The 7,650-nt window shown below is 31.3% G+C and overlaps 1 non-coding gene across 1 annotated transcript; it reads right to left on the bottom strand.

Annotated features, from left to right (window-relative positions):
* Nucleotides 1-6,698: 6,698 nt before the first annotated feature.
* On the bottom strand, nt 6,699-6,805 carry LOC128280340 (small nucleolar RNA R71). Its single transcript, XR_008270520.1, has one exon. It is a non-coding gene; the product is annotated as a small nucleolar RNA R71 (small nucleolar RNA).
* Nucleotides 6,806-7,650: the final 845 nt, after the last annotated feature.

The raw sequence follows: 7,650 nt of genomic DNA on the forward strand, positions 1-7,650 counted from the left end.
AAAATTTACCATAAAATAGATTCAGACAATGAGTAGTGACGTGAATTTGAAAATCACTAAAAATAGTAGAAATGAAATTAAATAATGAATAAGTTATGGAATCGAAGCTTGATGAGTCTATTTTCATATGAAGAAGCAAAACAGTATATGAGCTATATTTTATGAGATGTTTAAATTTTTGTGAAACAGGGCAGAAGCGATTTCTAGATCCCTTTTTCGACTTTGGAAATTCACCATAAATTTTACAAAGATAATTAGAAGTCATGCTTTATATGTACAGATTCCTTATTGATTCTAGTTTTATTAGAACAAACAACATAGTCATTGAAGCTCTGTACAGGGAGATATCTGATTCGTAATACACAGAGGTCAGAGTAGTCGAACCCTAAAATAGAGGAGACTTTAACTAATAAATTGTACTAATTGGCCCAAGAAAAAATTCTAGAAACAAATTAACAGATAGATATATGAGTCTAGTTTCAGGAAAAATTTACGAAATTGGATTTTTAGTTTCGAAACTCGAGATATGATTTTTAAAGCGACTGTGATACAGTTAGCCAGCTTGTTTGGAAATTTTAAAATGAATTGTATGAGCTGTTTAAGTAATGAATTAAGTCCGTTAACACCTCGTGTTCGACTCCGAAAACGGTCTCGGGTACGAGGCGTTACATTTTTTGTGTCCAAATGTTTATCTACAGGCAAGGAAAGATTGTCTACCTGATAGGAGATAAGGAAGCACTAGTAAAGCAGGACCCTTCTAATGTTATTTGGGATGCTGAAAATTTTATGGTTATGACATGGCTTATAAATTCCATGAAGGAAGATACCAATTCCAACTATATGTGTTATTCTACAGCCAAAGAACTCTGGGATAATGTTAATAAGATGTATTCTAATTTGGCAAAGCAGTCCCAAATTTATGAGTTAACTATAAAACTTGGAGAGATTCGTCAAGGAGAGGACAACGTCACCAAGTATTTCAATTCATTGAAAAGATTATGGCAAGATTTGGATTTGTTTAATGATTATGAATGGAAGTCTCTAGAAGATTGCAAAAGATCATTGTATTTACAAATTTTTGGCTGGATTAAATGTTGAATTTCATGAAGTAAAGGGAGAATTATAGGTCGGCAAGCCACTATCTCCCATTCGTGAACTATTTGCAAAAATTAGAAGAGAAAAAAGTCGCAGAAATGTGATGCTTGGAAAAAAAGAGACTGTTGTACCACTTGGGAGTTCAGCCTTAATGGTTTCTGGTGCCAATAAAGCCCAACTGAGGTGGCAAGGACAAAAGTCTCAAGTGTGGTGTGATTTTTGCAAAAAAAAAAAACACGTCATACTCGAGAAACCTATTAGAAAATTCATGGCAAACCAACAAATTGAAAGAGTAAAATTAGAATGAAACAACACCTAAGCAAACATCTTAACAACATATAAAAAGGATAAATTAGCATTGTCAAATACCCAAATTTTGACATTATTAAACTTACACTACTTCAGCACTTATCCTATAAACAGGAAAATTGCAAAAAATTGACACACCAAGATCAAGCTTCCACTTAATATGCATAGAAAGAATTTCAACCAAACAGACAACAAAATGCCAATATCTAGGGCAAAAGCATTCCTTACCTATTAAATAAAAGGATACTTTTACAAAGAAAATATCATTATGGAATAGTTGTGAAAAAATAAAATCGTTGTCGAGAATCAAATTGTTCAAGTGAAGTGTTGCCTAAGGAAATAGGTACTCCATTAACCACCAAATGAAAATAGTAAAGAAACATAAAACAACAAGGTTGTTTACGCAAATCGATTTCCCTAAATTTGTTAAGTCTAGCTCAATAAGTAATATACACTATCTTCAACAATTACAAAGTGAACCTACTCAATCACACACCCCATGATAATTTCTTTCACCCTTATATTATAAAGAAGATAAGTCTAAAATATAGAGTTATCTACAGTACTTTTTAACTAGTAATTCATGCAAATTATGAGTAATTGGCAACAAAATCTATTGCTTTTATTACAAATTTGTCAATTCGAACAATGTTAAGGGGAAAAAATTATATTTTTACTTAACTACATGTTAATTTTACATATTTTTGCAAATTTGAAGCAGTTTTGTGCATTAGAAGGAAATTAGGGCTTAAAGCTTACCTGTTGAGGCTCAATGTTGCAACATTTTCACAACAAAGGGATTTATGTGTTGGGCTAATAAATTATCAGCTTGGGATGCCCAAAATAAAGATTATTGGACTTCTAATTTCATCTTAACCCAGTTCTTATTTGGGTCATTGAATCTAGATAGCCTCCTGTAAAAAACTAGGCCTAAACCATCCAGTAAAGAAGAAAAGAGCCCAGACCATGCACAAAGAGGCCTAAACCATCCATCCAAGGGTAAAATCATCACAAGACCCTTTCTCTTCCCTTCTTCCTTAAATCAAGGAACCACCAAGAAAGAATAAGGGGGATGGCAACCACGAGTGGAGAGAATCAAGTGGATGACATATTCCTACTCCAAAAATAGAAAATTCAACCCCTTCTCTTCCACTATTCAAAGGTCAGCCACATAAGGGAGATTTTCAAGGGATTCCTATACTATTTTAACATAGGACGTTAGGGGCATCTCCGCTATAAATATGTAATCGCCCAAATTTCAGCAATGTCGAAAATAGTGGTTCGAGACCACCAAATCTGACAAATGAACTCGTAGATTATATTATTTAATATTTATGAGCCAAATGTAGCTTTTAAAAGATTTTTGAAATAGTAAATTGTGTTTTTATAAAGATTTATTTGGTCAAGAAATTGAAAAAAAAAGTATCGAGAACTCAGTGTTATATACCAAGCCATAAATATTTTTATAAATATTTACGGAGTGGCAATAAGGTAGTATTAAAATTTCGTTAGAAAATTTTGATGTTTGGGTGATTAATTAAATAAAAAGGACTAAATTGAAAAATGTGTAATAGTTGCTAGAAGGATTAAATAGCTCAATTGTCAAATGAGGAAGGACCTAAAGTGAAAATAAGCCCAAAAGAGATATTTTGGGCAGTAATAGCTGAGAAAAATCAGGAAATAGGTGAAATAAAGGCAAAATTAGAAAATTGCCAAAATTAGCTAAAAAAAATGGGACCAAATTGGAATATCTAGAATTCTCTTCATTTTTCTTCATTTTCATCAGTTGAAAAATAGCCATGAAAGAGGGTTCAAGTTGGTTTTCATACTTTAGCTTCATGTAAGTTTAATTCTTGCTTTCTCTTTGAAATTTCTAAGATTTTGGACTTTTACAATTGGGTCCAACTATTATGTCATTAGTTTTTGATTTCATGGCTAATTTTTAAAGTTTCTATGGATGAGTGCTGGAATCATATGATGAATAAACATAGAATTGAAGTTTTAATTTTAGGACCTAATTGTGAAAAAGTTTGGAATTATAATTTAGTGCTGAATTTCTGATCTCTAAGATTATAAAGTAGTTTAAAGTGATAGAATGAAGTATTAATTGAGAAAATTAGCTCAATTGAGAGGTTAATTGAATAGGGATGAAAGTGTCACTTATTAAAAGCTTAGAGGCAAAATGGTAGTTAACATCTTGCATAAAACAATTTTGGACAGCAACAGTTGTATAAATTTGAAAAATCACCAAAAATTGTAGAAATCGAATTTAAGGATGAATAAAATACTAAATTAAATATTATCGAGTCTACTTTCTTATAGAAGAAAAGATATAAGCAATGGAATTGTAAATCATGAGATATAATAAATTTTGTGAGACAATGTCAGAATGATTTCGATTTCCCCTATTCCGACTTTGGAAAATCATCAAAAATTTAATAAAACTAATTATGGGTTTAAATTTATATTTTTAGAATCCTGAATAAGTCTATTTTCAAGAGAAACAAACGAAAATATTATTTTAGTCCCGTACGAGGAGATAATTAATTTTTAGTGAAGAAGGATCAGAACTGTCAAGCAGCAGAACAAGGGAGACTTTAAAGAATAAACTTTACTTATTGGCTAAACCAAAAATTCTAAAAAATTTATGGTAAGAAGATATGTAAGTCTAGTTTCAGGGAAAGTTAGCGGATCTTAATTTGGAGCTCCACAGCTCAAGTTAAAAATAATTTAGTGGCTATGACATGGATGGACAGCTTTGGAATATAAATAAAAGTAAATAGTGAAATTATAGAAAATGTTACTTATAAGCATGTTATATACATTAAGGATGTAGAATGGAGAAGAGGAGGAGGAAAATATGTGAGTGACTTATGCATAAATTGATCACATGCTCAATTATATTTGGTAAATGTTAAACTTTGTTAAAATGAAAATGTTATAAATTCATGTTTGAATTAAATGTTATATATGTTAAAGAATAATTTGAATATTTGATATTGCCTAATAAATGAATATCCGATATTGCTTAGTAAATGTCAAGCCAAATATTAAAAAAATATGTTATAAGTAGAACATGTGTGAAAGAATGTGGTAAGTATTTTCATGGTTATTATTGAGCTCATTCACATGAATCTATCATTTGAAATTGTGATAGATAGGAAGAAATAATGAATGACATGCTTATGTATGGTTATATGTATTTATCTGAAACACAAGAAAATGATGGTTATATATTTGATATATGGAGACATGAGTCTATGATATATGAACATGGAATATATTTTATAAATGTGTTCATTCATAATTATAGAATTGTATAACTCAAGTGTACTATTTGTATAAAGATAGTATTTCAAATGATTTGATGAGTAAAGCTCCAATGTGAGATAGTTTGAAATCAAGACAAATTGTTATGAAAGTGTATTTAAAATACATAGATATGATTGTTATAAGTTATGTGAATAAATGATGTGTAAAAGTATATGCATATGAGAAATTTAATGAAAGTTGAGTCCATACATGTTTCTTGATATTCATATGAATTATATGACCAACAATGTGATAAGAATAGGTATTAGGGCTCATGATCAATTTGAATAATTATGCTTTGCATAATTATGTTGAATATAGAGAAGCGGTAAGCTAATTACCATGTTATACGAATTTATTAAATATTACATGTTTACTTTGTTTTACTTTGTTTTACTTTTTCCCTTAATTAATAATGATTCGATAAGCTCCGGTAATGCCTCGTACCCTATTTGGATGATGGATACGGGTAGGGGGTGTTACAAAATAAGGCTTCATATCCCTCATCCCTCAATCATTCAAGCATCTCTCTTCTCTTATTTCATCCTCTCATCTCTCATTTTCATTTCTACATTCTTTCTACATTTGACAAAAAGTTGAGTGAACGATTCTAGAGTGTTAAAGATCTCAATGTCAGCCACTTGATAAGTAAATTTGCAATGAAGCAAAGGAGAAGAAAAGAGAAAACAACCATGAGCAATGTTATGGAGAACCACTAGATTTTATTTTGAGTTCTTTCTTCCCAAATTAGAATACATCTTATTAACATTGAAAGACGTGATGCTTTTAGAAATTCTAACAAATGATGCTTTATAATATAATCTTTAGTTTAATATGACATAGACATAAATATTGACTGATAGATAGACATAGGACTTCGACAAAAGCTTATTACTAAAAAAATTTAATTAATAAACAATTAAGTTTCCATGAATTTTTTTGGAACATTTAAACATTGTTGTAAATAAATTAAGTAACATTGTTGTGAATAAATTAAGTTGAGGAGTGTATTTATTCTAACTTACTCAAGTCATACTTGTTAAACCTCGTGATTTGCTGCTCTATTTTTCACTTGCATTTTCATTAGCCTTTGCATATTTAGTCGTTTATTTTAGTTAATTAGTTAATTCAAACTTCACAGTTTATTTTTTTTTCACCATGAACTTGCTAGTTTATAATTTCACGATAATTTTGTTTTATATATACAGCCTTTGTGGAGGTGATTCTCTAACTCACTACATTATTACTTGTTGACGACTGTATATACTTGCACATCAATTGCATATATATAAGCCACGTAATAAGTTTTTGACACTGTTGCCGAGGACTTTGTTTTAGACATTATTTGTGAAATCGAATTTTTTCAATTTGGTTTAAATTCTTTTTTAGTTAACTTTTCTTTGTTGTGCTTTTTTTTCTCTCAGGTACCAATAGTTTATGAACATAGATCGAATCATCAATCTACTGCTTGTTGACCTTGGGATTAAACGAACCTTCAGAAGAAGAAGGGAACAAGCAGCCCAAAGACAAGCTACGAAAATGGATCCTGAATAAAAAAATCAGAATCAAGGAGATGTTTACAACGCTCATAATCTGATCATTGTTGTTGATGACAGAGATCGAGCCATTCATTAGTATGTTGTGCCTTTATTCAATGAACTCAATCTTGGAATTGTAAGGCCCGAAATTAAGGCCTCTCATTTTGCATTAAAGTTGGTTATGTTCCAAATGTTGCGAACTATGGGCCAATTTGGTGGAATTCCTACCGAAGATCCTTATATGGACCTCCGCTTATTTATGGAAGCGATTCATTTAAGCTAGTTAGAGTGACTAAAGATGCTTTGAGATTGAAATTATTCCCATACTTGTTGGGAGATAGAGCAGGAGCATGATTGAATTCCTTATTGCCTTATTCAACATCAACATGGCAAGAATTGACTGAATAATTCTTGATGAAGTATTTTACATCGAGCAAAAATGCCAAGCTCAAAAATGAAATCACTACATTTTAGCAACTCTACGAAAAATATATCTATGATGCATAAGAGCGATTCAATGAGTTATTGCAAAAATTTCCTCATCATGGCATTCTTCAATGCATTCAACTGGAGATATTTGACAATAGTCTCAATTCACATACAAGAATAGTGGTAGATGCTTCAATCAATAGAGCTTTTCTTTTGAAACTGTACAATAAAGTATATGAAATTATTGAAAGGATATCAAGAAAAAAAATTAGTGGCTGACCAATCAATCAGCCACAAGAAGAAGAGTGGTTGCAGTTCACGAAGTTGATGCGCTTACGTCTTTGAAAGCCATGTATCCTTTTTGACTTCCATGATTAAGAATATTATTGCTAATAGTTTTAATGCTAACATGTTAGGTCAGCAGCCAAGCCAGTTTGAAAATATCTCATGTGTTTATTGTGGAGAAGGTAACATGTTAGAAAACTGCCCATCAAACCCAGAATCAATCTACTACATGGGTAATCAAAATCAGAATAGAAGTGGTGCAGGACCACAATCAAATTACTACAATCCTTTGTAGCAAAATCATCTAAATTCCTCATTGAGCAATCAAGAGGTTAGTCTTAGAAACTCCTATAGGCAATCTTGACCAAACCAATTACTAGGGTTTCCTCAACAAGTTCAGAAACCTCCATCCACTGAAGCTCCAAACAACCTTGAGAATTTGTTGATGGCCTACAAGGAAAAGAATGATGCCTTGATCCAAAACCAAGCAGCAACATTGAAAAATTTGGAGAACTAAGTGGGATAGTTAGCCCATGAGATCAGAAGTCAATCCTAAGGTTTTTTACTGAATCACATTGAAAACTCGAGGAATACAAGCAAACAACAGTGTAAAGTTGTTACCATTAATAGTAGAAAAGTGTTGGAACCTAGGGTTGTTGAAGTTGAAGACGAGCTTGCTGTT

This window comes from Gossypium arboreum, chromosome 8 (assembly GCF_025698485.1).
Source record: "Gossypium arboreum isolate Shixiya-1 chromosome 8, ASM2569848v2, whole genome shotgun sequence".
Lineage (NCBI taxonomy): Eukaryota > Viridiplantae > Streptophyta > Magnoliopsida > Malvales > Malvaceae > Gossypium > Gossypium arboreum.